The sequence below is a fragment of the Acinonyx jubatus genome, chromosome A1 (assembly GCF_027475565.1).
Source record: "Acinonyx jubatus isolate Ajub_Pintada_27869175 chromosome A1, VMU_Ajub_asm_v1.0, whole genome shotgun sequence".
Taxonomy (NCBI): domain Eukaryota; kingdom Metazoa; phylum Chordata; class Mammalia; order Carnivora; family Felidae; genus Acinonyx; species Acinonyx jubatus.
The window spans coordinates 111,879,347-111,897,797 of NC_069380.1; the positions used below are offsets into that span (position 1 = coordinate 111,879,347).

Below are 18,451 nucleotides of genomic sequence, written 5' to 3' on the forward strand. Positions count from 1 at the left end.
TAACCCCTCCTCCAAATCTCGTGGGAGAGCCTCCTCCGGGGCCATCCTCCCTGGCTGTGCTGTCAGGGGCCCACTGCTACCTGTACTCCCCCCCCCCACTCCCCCAACCCCTGGGTTACCTCCCAGAGGCCTGGCCAAGCTCACAGCTCGGTCCTCCACTGCCCCCCAGTGGTTGTATTAGTTCACTGCACCCTGACTGCGGAGCAAGCTCTTTATTTCCCTTAATTCCCTCACACATGGTAGAAATTGCATTCCTACCATATTCCTAACCCTCTCCCTGGGGCTGTAAAGGACGTAGCACCTGCCCTAAAAAGAGTATAATCTCCCCCAAGAGGTGAAGGCATACCCACAAGGGAACAGTGAAACCAAATAGAGTAGCATTCGCTTTCACTGAAAGTGATATTGTGATTTATAATAAGAAATATATATTAGGTCCTTGTCCACTGTTCCTGACACAGAGCTCCTAAAAACCTTGGCATTTGCTAAGTAATGAGAGTGATGATGGTGTCTTTCCTTAGGTTAATGAGGTGACTTTTGGCCTGCACCTGAGATTAAGGATCTCCAGCCTTGCCCTTTCCCCAGAAGTCTGCGGGTGGGACTGAGAGTTCCAAACCTCCAATCACAGGTTGCTACTCCTGGCAACCAGGTGGAAGCCATCTCCATTGGTCATTGATGTAATCAATCGGGCCTATGGAATGAAACCGTCATAAAAACTGGGAGGTAGATGGTGGGGAAAAGACAGGGTTTGGAGAGCTTCAGGGTGGGGAACCGGTGGAGATTCTGGAAGGGTGGCGTGCTCCCAGAGAGCGTGGAAGCTCCACCCTTCCCCACCCCGCCCCCCCACCCACACACCTTGCCCTGTGCTTGTCCTCTACCTGACTGTTCCTGCGTTACACCCTTTTAACATAAACCAGGGATCTAGCAAATTAATTCAACTCAAGGAGGAGGTCATTGGAACGTGTTATTTGTAGCCAGGCATTCTGAGCCACAGGTAAGGACCCGGGCCTGAGCCTGGCATCTGAGGTGGGACAGCGGTGGTCTGATAGGACTGGGCTTTTCTCCTGTGGGATCTCATGCTCTCTCAGGGTGGATAGTGTCATCATTTTGTTGAATTGTAAACTACCCAGCTGCTGTCTGAGAATTGCTTGATGTTATGGAGGAACCCTGCTCCCCACTCCCCGCCCCCCCCCCCCCCCCCCCCAGACCACATGCTCGAATTAGAAATCCTTTTAGTCACTGTCACAAGTGCAATTTGCTAGAACAGCCCTGGGTCACAGAAACGTGGTTTGGGAAGAGACAGGATGACAGGCTGGGGGACGAAGAACGTTGGATTCCTGGATGGTCGTGGGATCACTTATAGTCTGGAGCATGAACTCCTGGACTCAGTTACTAAAAGAAATGTTACCAGTGGAATTGAGAGAGGGAACTTGCTCCAGGGGAGGTGAGCCACTGGAAATGGAAGGAAATGCCAGACAAGAAGCTAAACATAACGATGATCCTTTGTTTGCTGTTACTCATAGTAGCTAAAACAAAAGCAAACAGAAGTGCTGAGTTGGGCCTTGAGGCCGAAACCAAGCCCAGATTGGGGCCTGGGTGAGTTTGGAAAGAAAAGAAAGCAGTCACTGTAGGAGGAGGGCAAAACCCAGAAACTAATGAAACCAGGGCTACGGTGTGAAGGAACTGTGTCATTTTGTGGGTCGGGGGCATTAGCTTCCTAAGGAACATCTGGTAAAACGGGTTGTGAGCGGAAGAGCTGTGTGAGAGGTTTAGACGGCTGCTTTGTGCGGGAGCATGTTGCGGCCGATAGAGGACCCCCAGCTCACAAGGAAACCATCATAGATGGCTACGTGCGATCCAGACATACAGGAGGCTGTTCTCTAGGGGACAGCGTGGGGTCTGTTTACTCCACGAAGGGGGACTGTCTGTCTCCCCCTGTGAACGCCCCAGGTGCAGCAGCTGATACAGGCTTCACATGTGAGCCAGGGCGGGGGAGAGGCTTTAAGAATACTATGATGGTCACCTGCTAAATATGCCCGTGACTCAGCTCATGGGACATGCTGTGGCTAAGGGGGCCCCTTTCGCCGGGGAACCCCCATATAGCCTTTTGTTGGCAAGCCTAGGGACCGTTCAGAAAAACTGACTGCCAGTGGAGGGAAGGCCAGGCAGAGGAAAGGAGTCTTTGTCCTTTCAACCCCAGGAATCTCAAAACAGATGCGAGATGAGCCCGGCAGTTGAGCATTGGGTAGAGTTGACTCCACAGGCTCAGGAGTGATAAGCATGAAAGGAGCCCTCAGAGATGCAGCCTTTCCGGTCCCTTACGATAGCTCATCTGTGGAGAAAGGGAGGCAACGACACGCGTGTGTCTCATCTGCGCTGGGGTCTTTGGGCCCCCTGGCTGTAAGTCCCGCGGTGACTTTGTGTGGGAGGCATGTAAAATTGTCCGCGCTTCACACATGGGAAAACTGAGGCTGGAAGAGGTCCCATTTGAGGTCACACAGTTGCTAAGTGGCCAAGCCAAACTTCAGGCCTCTCTGAGATTCCACAACCAGCTGCCCCTGATAACACCCACGCCTGACCCTGCGCGTGTGCTCTTAATTTGCACAGTGCTCTCACATGATTAAAAAAAAAATTTTTTTTTATGTTGATTCTTGGGTGAGAGACACAGTGCATGGCAGGGCAGGGGGGCAGAGTGAGAGGGAGACACAGAATCCGAAGCAGGTTCCAGGCTCCTGCACAGGGCTCAAACCCACAAACTGTGAGATCGTGACCTGAGCCGAAGTCAGAGCTTAACCGAGCAAGCCACCCAGGCGCCCCAGTGATTTATTTAATGGAATCCTCATTCTGTCTGTTTTGTGAAGAAGAAAATAAAATCTCAGAGAAATGACATGCCCCATGACTCAGACCTTGTGTAGTGGGTGGCTGAGCTAAGATTCACAATTCAAACACACTTGATCCTGGAAACCCGGGAGCCTCTATGACACCACAAGTTTCTGTTTGGTGTCCCCACCAGCCATCGAGCTCTGAGGACTGAGAGTTTTCCTGGAAAAGCTCTTCTGCCTTCTTCCCACCCCAAGCTGGGTGTCACCTAAGCCCTGTCCCCATCTCTAAGCATCTGTCCTGTCATAGGCAGTCCTCACCCGTAGGTCCGTAGGTACTGTTGCTGGTTTCATTATGCTGCCCTTGAGCATCTCACCTCCTTTACCGGGTTCTGTCAGGGGCACCGTTAGGAACCAATGTCCCTGTGATTTTAACCAGAGCCCCTAGGCTTGTCTTGTTGAAAATCCACCCTGCCATTTCTCCTGAGAGCCTTTTCTCTGGAAAAGGAAAACCCTGGGGCATTCTTCTGTCCATTAGAGGGCTTGCCCAGGAGAGAGAAATACCTAACAGGAACAGTATGGAAGGGTAGGACACACATCCAGAGGCAGGGTGGCAGTGAGGTCCATTCCCTGAATGTGGCTTTCAGGGCAACTCCATGACAGAAACACAAGAGGCAACAACAAAGCTGGCATTCAAGGTGACACAGGATCAAAGCCAGGGTTCATGTTAATTGGGATTTTACCTGCTAAGCCCTGGACATGCTTCACTCCATGTAAACATCAAAACAACCCAGTGAGGGCAGAATTTTCATACTCCCGTTGTGTAGATGAGAAAACAGAAGCTTGGTAAGCTTGGGTCATTTGCTCAAGAGTTCGTAAGCCCATCAGTTCCCAACCACATTGACACAGTACCCCTAAACAGGGGCTCTCAGAATCACCCATCCAGAGTTTGCTGATTTAAATTTTTTTTAATGTTTATTTATTTGTGAGAGAGCCAGACAGAATGCAAGTGGGTTAGGGGCAGAGACAGGGTGACACAGAATCTGAAGCAGGCTCCAGGCTCTGAGGTGTCAGCACAGAGCCCAATGTGGGGCTCGAACCCACAAGTTGCAAGATCATGACCTGAGCCAAAGTCGGATGCTCAACCGACTGAGCCACCTAGGCGCCCCCCAGAGTTTGCTGATTTAATAGGTCTAGGTGAGACCTGAGGATTTGCATTTATAACAAGTTCCCCAAGTGAGTTGGGAACTTGGACAACCACTGCTCCAGAGGCTAGATGGCTAATGAGTAGTCAGCTCAAAACCAACCCAAGGGCATGGTAAAGGGGATTTGTTTGCTTTAACGGGTATCATCTTGCGTTTGGGGTGCCCTGGGCTGGTGGTAGCAGCAGCTGATGCTGACCTTGAACGTTTCCCTCATGGCTGGCTCCTGTGGAGAAGGCAGGGAGGTGGGCTCTACACTGTTGACCCTTAAAAGGGCCCAAATGGGACTCCAGTGGGCTGATCCACCAGAGTGACGGGCTTCAGGGGTTCTGCCTAACGGCAGGTGAGGGCTGGAGGCCAAACCATGGCAGACGCAGCCAGCCATGCCCTGGACCAGCGGTAGCCAAATGCTACTCCTCATTTTGTCCAATCCACAAAAATCTGAATTGTGCAGCCCCGGAGATTTGGTTTCCTTGTCTCAGGATCAAGAAGCAAACACACTTGCCCTGCCTGGTGCTCGTAGGGCACGCGGCCTTCTTCCCACCCCTGCCCCACACACAGCCTGGCAGGAGAGTGTGACACTTGGCAGGAGGGAGAAAAGGAAGGAGAAAGAAGCAGCAGCCCAGGGTGGTGAATGTGGGAGCTCAGAAGACCCCACCCCTTGTCCTCGGCCCTCCCGCTGTGTGTGGAGGCCTGGCCGAGGTTGAGTTGCAGGTGGTGGCAAGAGATTGAAATTCCCAGGAAAGGAACAGTAACCATTCTTTCCTGTGGGGCCGATTGCCTGTGTTCTGCTTCAGGTCAAGCTGACCCTGGGCTCTTAATGCGAACAGAGAGCCCGAAAGCAGATACACTGTATCTGCATGGGTTGTCCAGCTGGCAAAGGTGTCTTCTAAGGATGCTACACTCCGCATCTTCATTAATGGAGCAGTGTGAAATCCCGGAGCAGGGCCGTTGTAGGAGCTCCGGCTAAAAGCCTGTGTCGAAGAGTCATTGCTCTGTGACAGCCACGTGTTAACAGTTCCGGGGTTGCCTAAAGCTCAGGTGGAAGCCTGGCAGCCGGAGCCACCGTGGGTCGCAGGGCAACGTCCAGCAAGAAGACATAAATGGTTTTCAAAAAGAGGTTTTAGTATATGAAACATGCCCTTGGATGGAGCCAGCTCTGTAGACTGGGAAGCAAAAGCCACAGTTCCATTTGTTTTATGCCCATCTGAGAGTCACAAAACTTTATTTATTTATTTATTTCAGAGTGAGCAGGGGAAGGGCAGAGAGAAAGAGGGGGAGAGAGAGAATCCCGAGCAGGTTCTGTGTTCTCAGTGCAGAGCCTGGCACAGGGCTTGTTCCCAGGAACCGTGAGATCATGACGTGAGCGGAAATCATGAGGCAGACGCTTAACTGGCGGAGCCACCCAGGTGCCCCTCACAAAATTTTTAAATCAAGGTCTAGACAAAGCAAAACAAAACGAAGAAGAAGGAAAAGCAGAAGAAAAGAGGAAGAACTACACGTATAATTACAGAGTTTGCACCACCAACTGCTCGGATGGAGCAAAACATTTGATCTCCCAGATGAAGGGGAAACACTGGTGAAAAAGGAGCAACAGAGTCACAGTTTTAAACTGACAGAAAGGGAAAGAGCGGTCAGGGCCCAGCAGGGATAAGAGACATCCCCATTCACAGCAAGTCTTCCCTGTCTGGCCCAACTTGGCCCAGGGGAAGAGCCCAGATTTCAGATTCCCAGGAGATAATGAACGGACCCAAAGATACTAGGAGTCTGATGCCCTAATTAGCTTCTTAGATCAGTGGCTTTTGGTCTTGGCTGACTATCAGAATTATCTGGGGATCATTTAAAAGTCTTGACCCCAGACCAATCAAATTAAAGTTGCTGCAAACCAGGCATCAGACATTTTTATGAGTTCTTCAAGCTTTTCAGTGGGCAACCATGGCTGATAATCCCTGCTCTAAAATACCCTTGATGACTTTAAATTTCCTGGGTGATTGGCAGATTTTGATAACCTGTTTTATGCCCACTAGCCATGAAGTCGATTAAGATCTGGCTCCAAATCCTCCTCATTGCCTGTTTCTGTTATTCTGTATTTTTGTTTAATTGAATTGATTTCTCACAATTAGCTTGAACTGGAGTCAAGTAATTTATACTTAAAAAATGAGTGGATACAATTGTGCAAGTATTTTCCAGTTCTCCCGGCATGTAATGTCTTCTAAGAATACGCTGACCTCGTATCTGACTTTTTTAACCACACATGCCTTTGCAAAATAAACTTTGACCCTAAAATACACCAGCAAGCCAAACGTTTCTTGTCCAATTTTCAGTCAGTTTCTTGATTTTTATCTGTAGCCTCCAAAAAGAAAGAAAAAGAAACCTTTTTGGAAGACCTGCCACCTCTTCAAATAACTTCTTTTTCTCCCTTTGGGTACATGTGATAATGTGGCAATTCTGATTTTTTTTTTCTAAGAAAAAATTATACCAGACAGACAGGTCTTAGATAATTTTCCCCCCTTTACCACCAATCTCTTGTCCTATTTTTTTTTTTTTTAAGCTCTTTTAGAAGTGCCTCTTCCAATCAAAGGAAGGCCATTTATTTCAAGATCTATAAATAGCTCTGGGTCTTTAAGATTCTTCTAGCACATTGTATTCTTCTCTCTGCAATCTTCATTTTCTTCCCAGTTTTCCCGTTCCTACACACCCTGAGAAATAATTCCCTGTGGGGAAAGCTATGACAAATGCACCAGAACAAAAGGGACCATGCCAAATGCCCAGAGGGGTCTTGATTACTGAGTGGCAAACAGCCAAGTGTCTTCCCAGCCCAGGTGTAGATTTCAGCACTGTAAGTTGCTATACGTTCCTAGGTAAGTATACATGTCACAGGTCTGGAGAAAACACTGCTGTTAGAAATGTTGCCAGTGGCCACGGCCGTTAAGCCAGTAGACAGACTATCTCTGCTTTCATCTCTCCCCTGAATTTCTAACGCATCTTAGGGATCTAAGATCTAACACATCTTGTTTATTGCTAGTGGAGAGACTCAAATTCGGTTTTTAAAAAAAATCTCAATGGATTTATCTTATTTCTGTATTAATATTTTTTATCTTGATCTTATCTTGTAAACTATGTATATACTTCAGGGTGCCTGGGTGGCTCAGTAGGTGAAGCGTCTGACTCTTGGTTTCGGCTCAGGTCATGATCTCAGGCTCTTGCGATCGAGCCCCGAGTCAGGCTCCGTGATGGGTGTGGAGCCTGCCTAAGAGTCTCTGTCTCTCTCTCTCTCTCTCTCCCTCTGCTGCTCACTTACACTCTCAAAAATAAATAAATAAAAATACATTTTTAAAAAACCATGCATACTTCACTATGCCTTAGCCATGCTTTCACACTTTCAACCACCTAATCTTTTCAAAACTTAAGATGGTTTTATTATATTTTTAGTGTTAGTTTTTATTTATTGTTTTGGTTTGAATTCAAGTTAGTTAATATACTGTGTGGTCTTGGCTTCAGGAGTAGAACCCAGTGATTCATCTCTTACATGTGACACCCAGTGCTCATCCCACCCAACAAGTGCCCTCATCAATGCCCATCACCCATTTAACGCAGCCCCTTCCCCACCTCCCCTCCCGCAGCCCCGTTTGTTCTCTGTATTTAAGAATCTCTTATTGTTTGCCTCCCTCTGTTTTTATCTCATTTTTCCTTCCCTTCCCCTATGTTCATCTGGAGTTCTCAAACTCCACATAGGAGTGAAATCATATTACATGTACCTTTCTCTGGCTGACTTCTTTCACTTAGCATAATACCCTCTAGTTCCACCCATGTTGTTGGCAAATGACAAGATTTCATTCTTTTTGATTGCCGAGTGGTATTCCATTGTATACACGTATATCCCACATCTTCTTTATCCATTCATCAGTTGATGGACATTTGGGCTCTTTCCATACTTTGGCTGTTGCTGATAGTGCTGCTGTAAACATGGGGGTGCATGTGCCCCTTCAAGTCAGCATTTTTGTATGCTTTGAATAAATCCTAGTAGTGCAGTTGCTGGGTCCTAGGGTAGTTCTATTTTTAATTTTTTGAGGAACTCCGTACAATTTTCCACAGGGACTGCACCAGTTAGCGTTCCCACCAACTATGCAGAAGGATTCCCCTTTCTCCACATCCTTGATAACCACCTGATCTTTAGGAGTAGCTATTGACTGAGCAAAATATTTTGTTTCAGGGTTGAAATCAATGAATAATCTGGTAATATGTCTAAGAGAAAATTATCCTACAGGAATCATGTTCGTATCTCTATCTGACCCATCTTCTCTCCTTCCCAAGTCCAAGGTTCAATGATCCCATGGGAAAAGCCCTAGATTTGGGGGAATATTTGTGTTTTGGTCTGTTCCATGCTCTTTCTGAAGGTGTATTACTTTTTCAAAGAGGATTAAGAGTTCATTGTTGGGAAATTTTGTTCTGATTGTGTATAATAGGGTAGGGTTATTTATTTACCTCACTGTCTTCATTGTTGACCTGCCTCATGATGACTAACCAGTCTGAAGGATGGAGAGAACACAGATATAAACAGGCTTGAGATTTATCAACCATCTCTCAGCCAGAGTGTTGAACATGTCAGTCCACCTCAAGCCCCGTGCTTGCATTCTAGAATTTTGTAACAGCATTTCTCAGGGAATTTGCAGTCTTCTGAATCCCCAATTCTGAGAAAAATTGGTCAAGAAGTCAGGAAAATGGGAAATAAGTATTACAAATCTCCTGTGAGATGTAAAGCTTATCAAGTAACAGAGATGGTACTGGTTGGAAAGAAGCCAGTGACTTCAAGCTTCAAGCAAGAGCAGAAGCTGACAAGGAGAAAGGTTAAGGAGGACATTTCTGGGAACCCAGATGATCACAATCTAATCTGTTTCTCTTGTAGCTGTTGCCGTGTTTATAAGTGGTGTCCCTGGCTCTGTCTGCTGCTAATGGTGAGTCATCCCTACAAATGAAATGAGCATTAATACGCTTATGCACATAGTATGCTTTATACAAATCCGATGATGTTCCAAGAAATAATGAGTTTTACAAACAAATTAAGTTCTTAAATTGGCAATTTTGACATGTAATTCTGTGTAGCATCATTAATCTTGGTAGGAGATCTGAATGCTACATTATTGGAATACCATCTTATAACATTTGCTGGCATTTTTCCAGTGTTTGAATATTGCTACAAGCTACCGTTCTCTGTAAAGACATGAAATTTAAAATTTCCTATTCTTGTTATTTATTCTTAAGTACCCAACAGATTTTTTCAGATAACCATAAGAGTGATGAAGGAGTATAAAGAATGTTGGAAGTATTTTAAGAAAAACCTGTGATTTCAGACATTCCAAGATTTCCAATTTCCAATTCCAGAAATTCTAATTTCTTCTTTTCAAGTCCTGCAGATGTTCAGGAATTTGAAGACCCTGCTCTCAATTTTATCTCCTAAATTCCTTGTAGAGTCTGGTGCCTGATCTCTGCCCCTGACCCGAGCTGCCTTCCTGTTAGGGTTGGGCTGCTGGACCAGCGTTCTGGCAGATTCCCTTCAGTCCATTCTCTATACTGGAGCCAGAGAGACCTTAACAGTAATACAGACCTGTTCATTTCATCCCTTCACACAAGGCATTTTAGTGGATGCCCACATGAAAAGGTACTTGATTAGTAATTGGGGGAGTCAAAGTTAAAACCCCAGTTGGAGATGAGTACACACTTAACAGATAGGCAGGAAGGATAAAGTCCCAGGTCAGTGAGGCAGGGACAACATCTGGTTTTGACCCGCCATTTTCTTTATAAACTTAACATAATGCCAGACAGTTAGTAGGTGCTCCATGCCCATTTGTGGATGGGTAACTGAATGAATAAATGAATGAGAATGACACACGCAGGAGGCTTCATGCCTGTACTGCACCCAGGGCCCACACACCTAGCAAAAGAGAGGGTCCTGCGGGCGATGTCCAAAGTGGTGTTTCTTCTGCAAGGCGGACAGTCAAGATCCCTCTCTTTTTCACCAATGCCTTGGCTCCTGTTACAGCAGTGAAATTGACCCTCATGAGGCCAAATTTCCCCTTGTGGAACATGGAGAGACTGTACAACAGACCAGGCGCTTCTTCCTTCCTTCCTTATGTAATTTGATATAGTTGAATAATTTTTCAAAACAATCTATTCAAACATCACCTAACAGTAGCAATATCATTTCCTCCTGTTTTGCAGAATTGCAGTGGAACACAAGTGAAATAATGCACATAAAAGTGCTTCATAAAGCACAAAGCGTCATGCAACATTAATGTCTGACATTATTAAATTGGCCGCCTCTACTTTAAAAGCACATCCCTGTCCTCCTAACTTTGTGTCATAGGCCCTGGGCTCAGTCTTCAGCCAACTTGAAGAGATCCTCTTTCTATCTGGGAACCCCTTCATTCCTGGTTCTCTCTGCCATGGTTTGGGCGCCCTATATTCTGGTACCTAAGTTATTTAATCAAGGCTCTCCTTATATCTGAGGGAAAATGTATTTTAGAATGAGACCCACCATGTTTTGAATTTTGACTTTGCAGCTTAGAATTTCCTTGACCCTTGACCAATTTCTTAACATTGCTGAACCTTGGTTTCTGCGTCTGTAAAATGGGAATGAAAATCTCTTCCTAACAAGGTTGTTTTGAGAATTGAATATAGCCCTATGCTCAAAGTAGCATTCTGACTATCTGGTTCATAAGGAGTATAAGGTATACATGAGTTCCGTTCCATTTCCCTCTGAGTGATCTCAACTAATTAACAAGCTCATCTTCACTAATAAAAGAGGGCAAAAATCAGATTCTCTTGGGTTAGATGAAAGGTAGGAATATCAGGTTGGATAAAATAGTTATTAGTCCTTTAATAAAGCAGAGAGTTAGATATGTGGTCACATAAGCCCATCAGCCTCTTCCAATGACCACTGAACCTTTTGGGCAATGGAAGGATTGGAATACCCAAGACAAGGAACTGACCAACTGAGCAGAGACTCTTGTCTGAAAGTATTTTCTGGGAACATGATGGTTTTCCAAGTCTGACAATCATGGCCAGCTAGAACTGGCTAATCCTAGCTTTGAGTGGACCACTTCAACACATTCTGGGAACCATGCCAACAATAATTGGATACCAGTTGGTCAACCCCAAATCACCTATTCCCTAAGCCTGGACTTTCAGTCTAAGGAATCAACATCTTGGACCAAGACTTGCAATAGGAGGGACCGTGTCAGAGGCTCACTGTGAGAGTTTGTGTAAGACCACCTCTCACTGGTCCCAGTCTACTTACCTATACACTGAACAGTTGGGGCGTGCGCAGTCACAGGGCCCTCCCTAGCCTTGTGTTCTGTTGATCGATAGCGTAAGGCTCTGCCCATGGTAACTTCTACCTCAGAATCAGAGAATATTTCCCTTGGTTTTAAATAAAAATCCTTCCTGCTTTCTTTGAAGTCTGTCCCTGTACTTCCTGTTCTTTGAATTGACAAGGAATGGTTTTTCACTGTTACCACTTTCCAGAACCATCCTGCTTCTGTTTTCTGATTTCGTTCTGCACACTCACATGGAAGTTTCCAGCCTCGGCTCTGTGATCACCGGGGTGCCTGCTGCCAGCACAGCAGATGTGAGGTCATCCCCCAAATGCTTTTATCCTGTGCCCCATCTCCATCACTTTCACACGAACAAGTATTAGGTACACAATATGCAAGTTTGCTTTCTCCACTCTGACTCAATAAACGAGTGAACTTCTATGAACCAGAAGGTTCATAGTGAAGGTGGACTCTTCTGCCGTGTAGTGCTAATCTTAGAGACTCGAGAGGCTTTGGCTGTAACATCCTCGCGTTGGAAATTTCCCAGGATAGTCCCAATTTCAAATATTACATCTGATTTCTAGTCAAGAGTTATGAATTTCCATCCTGAAAATAGTCTTTGCAGAGAGGATTGAGAGCCGGAAAACGGTGATGCAATTGACCTATGTCAGAGATATAAGTGCTGAGGAAGATCCATGCCAGCTGGTCAGGGCAGGATCCTCCTAGGCAGGAAGAAAGTATGCAGGCTAGCAAGAGCCTTTTCTCACCATGCTATCATCCAACAAGGGGATGCGTATTTTTTTTTTTTTTTTTTTTTTTGGTGTGGTTTTCCTGCCCTCTAGTGTCTCAGGGTGTTAAGAACTTGTTGAACCTAAAAATGCGTTCTCACTCACCACCATCCATAGATTTTATAGGGTCATAGAACACAAACTATGAGAACTCAATGAAAAAAACATTAGAGATAATCTAGCACATGGAGGATGAATCATTCATTCAGTCAGTGATAGCATAAGTTCATCTTCTTGTATAATAATACTATAGTATTGTATAACGTTAATTACATTCTTTGTTACTGAAATTACATTAATTTCTCTCTTGTCCCTGAGGACATAAAATTACATCTTTTTTGACTGCAGAACCAGAATTTGTTATTTTTTTGTTTGCTTATTTATTTTTTTAATTAGAGTGTGCGCAAGCAGGGAAAGGAGGGAGAGGGAGAGGGACCATCTTAAGCAGACTCCGCGTTCAGTGTGGAGCTGGAAGCGGGGCTCAATCCCATGACCATGAGATGATGTTCTGAGCCAAAATCAAGAGTCAGACACTCAACTGACTGACCAACCCAGGCGCCCCTCCAGAGCCATAGTTCTTAATTCAAACTGTGTAGGAAAGACTACCAGCTCCTCGTCATGTACAACTCCACTCTGAGTACTTTGCAGAGTTTGGCACGTGTTAGGTGTCCAGTCAGTATTTGTTGAATTAATAAATGCATAAGTGGCAGAATATTTTGTCAAAATATTAATTGTGGTGTCTTTGTGATTCTCATTGTTGTACTCATTGTAAGCATTTTATCGAATGAGCATAATTTAGCAGGGTATGATCATGAAACAACTCTTTCCCAGCTACTGCCTTTTCAAATCTGCTTAGTGGGTAGTCGTTTTCCCCCCTACACATTGGTTAAATCAAGGGTAGGTCTCATCACTGTTGCGGTACTTTCAGATATAAAAATGACCTCTGGTCACTTTTAAACACAGTGATTTAATTTTCCAATCACTTGAAGGTGGATTCCTCCGCTGTTGCGGTGCTAATCTTAGATAGGGGGATAGGATAATAATGAGGTACCAATTAATCTGTCAATTTGGCAAAGATAAAAGCATATAGTAGTGAATTTCTGCCTCTGGAAATATCAAAGTAGGTTATTTCAGATTGATCCTTTTCCCACACTTAGAAAGGCTGAAAAAAAATACTGGAAGAATAATGTGTCTGAAAGTGTTAGAGAGTTAGAGAAACAATTAAATCTAGCAGATACAAGGTTTCTAAGAGATAGGAAGCCAAAGAGGGGTTCCCAGCATTTGCAAAGCTCACTGCCCTCCCCCCACCAAAAAATTTGGAGATTGGAAATTTGTGACAAAGACTGAAAGATGAGCAGATAGCAGCAGAAGAGAGGGTAAGAGCCTGAGCAGGGATTTTATCAGTCTCCTGCAATTGAGGGAAAATTGGATTTCAGAGCTTGCTGACAGGTGGGGGGCTGGCTGGTAAATATCCCAGAGTTTCCATTTTGAGCCCCTCCCCCAAAGATTTCATACTGGATTAGGCCTCCCTTCACAAAGGATGAAGTTCAATCCATAACTGCATTAAGGTGACCTGCCCCAGCTCGCTGCCTGCCAGAAATAATAAGGAATCCTCTCTGGAGGAGCATACATCCTCCAGAGCCTCAAATGATATCTACGCTGTCTAAATACAAGCCTCATGGTCAAAATTAATCAGACCTAAAAGTATATAGAATAGAACCAAAAAAGAAAAAAGTCAACCAGACAATAGAAACAGACCTATGGGAGATCCAGATAGGGGAGTTATCAGATGGGGATTTTAGCAGGGCCATGATTCAGAGATAAAAAACAAATGGAGATTTAGAGTAAATAACTATAAAACATAAAAAGAATATAATAGAAATTCTAGAACTGAAAATAAAATAACTGAAATAAGGATTTGATAAAGTTAAACAGAGTTAATAAAGCAGAATAAAGATCAGAAGAAGATACCAAGACTGAAGCAGAGAAAGACAATAATAATGCTAGACAGAGGAAAGAGCACAGGAAACATATCATTTGAGTCCCAGAAACTGACATGGGAAAGAATGGATCAGAGGCAGTATTTGAAATGTCAGTCGCTGAGAATTTTCCAAAACTGATGGAAGAAACCAAACCACATATCCCACCCAGAAGCTCTCCACACACAAAGTAAGGTAAATACAAAGAAAATCACTACCTAAGTACATCATAATAAAACTCATTTTAAAAATCAAAGGAAAAGGGTCTGGACAAGTGTCCAGAAAAAAAAAAAAGGCAGGACAAAGGAATTGTGATATATTCACACTATGGAATGTTATACAGCATAGGGATAAGCGGTTTAAAATTAGTTGCACGAGCATTAAAAAAATCTCTATGAAAAATATTGAGTAAAAGAAGCCAGGCATAAAAAAGCATATGTATTAAGTCCATAAAAATCATGAAGTTAAAAGAAACAAAATAAGCATGGATTTACAGTGAATGAAATCAGCAATGGTTAACTCTAGGAGAGATAATAGTGACTGGAAGGTGAGAGGTAAAATGTGGTTAAATCTAAAAATGGTTGCATTAATCAATAATAATAATATGGTTTTATGAGATTTACATATGTTTGAGTATGCACACACACACATATCCACATATATGTGTTAAGACACAGTATTTTAATTTTATATGTATTATAGAGAAATATTCTAAAACTGTATATTAAAATAACAACAATATCCAGTAGGCAGGGCAGTTAAAATGGAGTTAAAATTCTCTAATTACTTTGCATTATCCAGGAAGTATAAAAAATACCACTTTAGGGGCACCTGGGTGGCTCACTCAGTTGAGCGTCTGACCTGTAATTTAGGCTCAGGTTATGATCTTGCAGTTCGTGGAATAGAGGTCATGTTGGGCTCTGTGCTGGCAGCGTGGGGCCTGCTTGGGAGTCTCTCTCTCCCTCTCTCTTTCTGCCCCTCCCCTGCTCATGATCTCTTTCTCTCTCAAATAAACATTAAAAAAATACCACTTTAAAAGGAAATATTATGCTATATTTTAATATTTAGGACAATAAGTAGAAGGATAGCAAAAGCATATGTAACTAACAAGCAAATACAGGAGAAAAAATAAGATAAAAAATAGGTATCTCCAAAAGAAATGAGGATTAGAAAACAAGAGTATAGAATAGATGGGATAAATACAAACTCATAGAAAGATAGTAGATTTAAGCCCAAATGTGTCAGCAATCACATGATGTGTAAACTCAACATCCCAATTAAATGATGAAGATTGTCAGATGAGAAATTTTTCAAAAGCTGTTTGCTGCTCACAAAAGACACACTTTAATATTCAAGGAAGAAGAAAGATTAAAGTAAAATGATGAAAACAGACAGGCCACGTAAACATTATTGCTATGGTATGAATATTTGTGTCCTACTGAAATTGATATGTTGAAACCGTAACACCCAAGGATCATGGTGTCAGGAGGTGGGGCCTCTGGGAGGTGATAGGTATAAGGGTGGAGCCCTCATGAATGAGATTAGTGCCCTTGTAAATAAGGCTCCAGAGAACTCCCACCACCTAAGCACATAGCAAGATGTCTGTCACCTGGAGGAGGGCCCTCGCTCATGCCCTCAGGAGCTCTGATCTCAGGCTTTCAGCCTCCAGCACTGTGAGCACAAAAATTTCTGCCGTTGATAAGCTGCGCAGTCTACAGAAACACTACAGATGGTTACCTGACTTGCTCAAAGGCACACATCTAATGATCAGGGTCGCATCAGAATGTGCATCTTTTCTGATACCAAACTCATTTTCTCTTTCCATTGGCTCATCTCCTTTCAGTGGTCTTACTGCCTACTCCATGTCAGGAAAGGGAGGTTTTGTAGGTGGAAAGGCTGGACCTAATGTGCCTGGTCTGAGCGTCCCGTGGTGACACTCCCGTGGAGTCAAGTGGGAGGGCACCTGCGTCCTGCAGCGGGCCGCCCTGTCCGGCCTGAGTCCCCTGCTCTTGTCTCAAAGCTCTCTCTGCAAAGTGCACATCTGATGCTCTCAGGGCACTATCGCTCTCTAAGTGGCAGATCTTAATGCTCCTAATTGTCATCCATTATATCATCATGACTTTTTTTGTGGAATTAAAATCCTTTTCGTGAAAGGGCAAAGAAAGTTCAGCTGCTTGACAGCATATCCCAAACTTCTTTACTGGGTTAGTTGGTTCTTTAAAATTTGCAGCCGTGACTCCAGAGTGACATTCATTATCTTTCCCGGAGGCAGTTTGTGGGGAGGATGTAGGAGTCACACAGTCACCTCTGCTGTTAGCGTTTTCATTTCATTTTTTAAATTTTATTTATTTTGTTACTGTATTTTTTTCATTTGAAAATGAAAACTCCTGAATGGGGCGTCTGGGTGTCTCGGTCAGTTAAGCGTCCGACTTCAGCTCAGGCCGTGAACTCATGGTTCATGGGTTTGATCCCCGTGTCGGGTTCTGTGCTGACAGCTTGGAGCCTGGAGCTTGCTCCGGATTCTGTTTCTCTCTCTCTCTCTCTCTCTCTCTCTCTCTCTCTCAAAAATAAATAAACATTAAATACAGTGAAATGAAAACTGCTGAGCAGTGTGTCCTTAAGGGCAGGGACGATAACTTATTAGCCTCCGTGGGGCTGGCACAGTGCCGCATACACTCCAGGCAATCCTTGAATACTTCTCAGATAAAATTCGTGTGTCTTCACCATTACATTTGTCAACCACTTTTGAATCTTCTGCCTTCAAATCTAGGAGGTAGCCCTCAGGCTTGATAGAATTGGAGTAAAACATATGTAGAATGGCAGAAAGAGAAATGTTATGGGGCGCCTGCGTGGCTCAGTCGGTTTAAGCGGCTGACTTCAGCTCAGGTTATGATCTCGCGGTCCGTGAGTTCCAGCCCCGCGTCGGGCTCTGTGCTGACAGCTCAGAGCCCGGAGCCTGTTTCAGATTCTGTGTCTCCCTCTCTCTCTGACCCTCCCCCGTTCATGCTCTGTCTCAAAAATAAATAAACGTTAAAAAAAAAATTAAAAAAAAAAAGAAAGAAATGTTATGTCCCTTCTTACAGGTGAGGAAACTGAGACCCTGAAATGCGGGATCCAAGAGCTACGCAGCAGAACCACAGCCGAGGCAGAGCTGGTGAGTGATGATCAGCTACCTTCTCTCTGCGCCTTCCTACCTGGACCCCTTCCTGGACCTCCTGGGTTGGTTCACACTTCTTCTTCTGATCTTACCATGGCAGAAGTTACTCCTCTCTTAAGGCAGAGCTTGAGTTACGTGCAGCACTGAGGTGAAAGCCCTTCGTTCATCAATATCAAAGCAGGGACCAAAGTCAAGTGCCGTGAATTCTTTCTCATCTAAGTTCGGAGGCAGCATCTTTTTTTGCCTGTGTCAAAAGAAGTGACTAGCATCACATTCCACGGCCATTGTTTGTTGACCTGTTGATCTCCCCCCTCCCCATCCCATCCCTGCCATGGGGTGGCTGGAGGTTCCTGGAGAAACAGTGAGCAGTCATGGAGCGAGTTCAGACTCCAAAGTCACAGCCCAGCTCTGGGGCCTCGGCTGTGCTCTCTCCTTCAGTAAACACTGACTGCCAGGTGCCATGCTGTGTTTGGGCGTGCAGGTGTCATGACAATAAGACAAGCATGGTTGCTGTCCTTATGGAGCCTGCGAAGCTACATCTAGAAAATGGGCATTGGATGAATGAAGAAAAGCACAGCTAATATTGATGAGTGCTTACCATATTCTGGACACTGTGCCAAATACTTTTCGTGTGTGTATTTGAAGATGGGCCAGCAGGTGGCAGAGCTAGAGATTCAAACCATATTCACATCTGTCTGACTCTAAAGCCCAAAGCGATGAATGAGGAGTAGATAGAAAATACCACCAAGGTCTGGCACTTAGTAGGCAGCATGGCTGAGTGTGGTGAGTCTAGATTGTAATCAAAATAGGGCTTGTGTCCTGCCTCCGCCCCCTCTATGATGATGGACCATAGGGGTCAGGCCACATTAAGCTCCGGCGGGGTGGGAGGCAGGGCCAGGGTCAAGTCAGGCAGCTTCACTGCTTTATCTTTAGCTTCTGGCACAAAAAAGGTAGTAGAATCCACTTACGCTGACCTGACTTACAACATCCTGGGACGCTCCCACATGGATCGTGAACCTTGAAAACCCAGTGCTCAGTGAAATAAGCCAGACACAACAGGACACATATTACGTGATACCACTCATATGAGGTACCTAGAATAGTCAAAGAGAAAGGAAGTAGAATAGAGATTACTGGGGACTGGGGGGAGGGGAAAAGGAGGACCTAATCTTTCACGGGTATAGAGTTTCTGTCTA

The 18,451-nt window shown here is 44.6% G+C and overlaps 1 long non-coding RNA gene across 1 annotated transcript; it reads left to right on the forward strand.

Annotated features, from left to right (window-relative positions):
* The first annotated feature begins 770 nt into the window (after window positions 1-770).
* Window positions 771-18,209, forward strand: LOC113604558 (uncharacterized). Its single transcript, XR_008289084.1, has 3 exons — window positions 771-991; window positions 8,925-8,973; window positions 17,182-18,209. It is a non-coding gene; the product is annotated as an uncharacterized LOC113604558 (long non-coding RNA).
* Window positions 18,210-18,451: the final 242 nt, after the last annotated feature.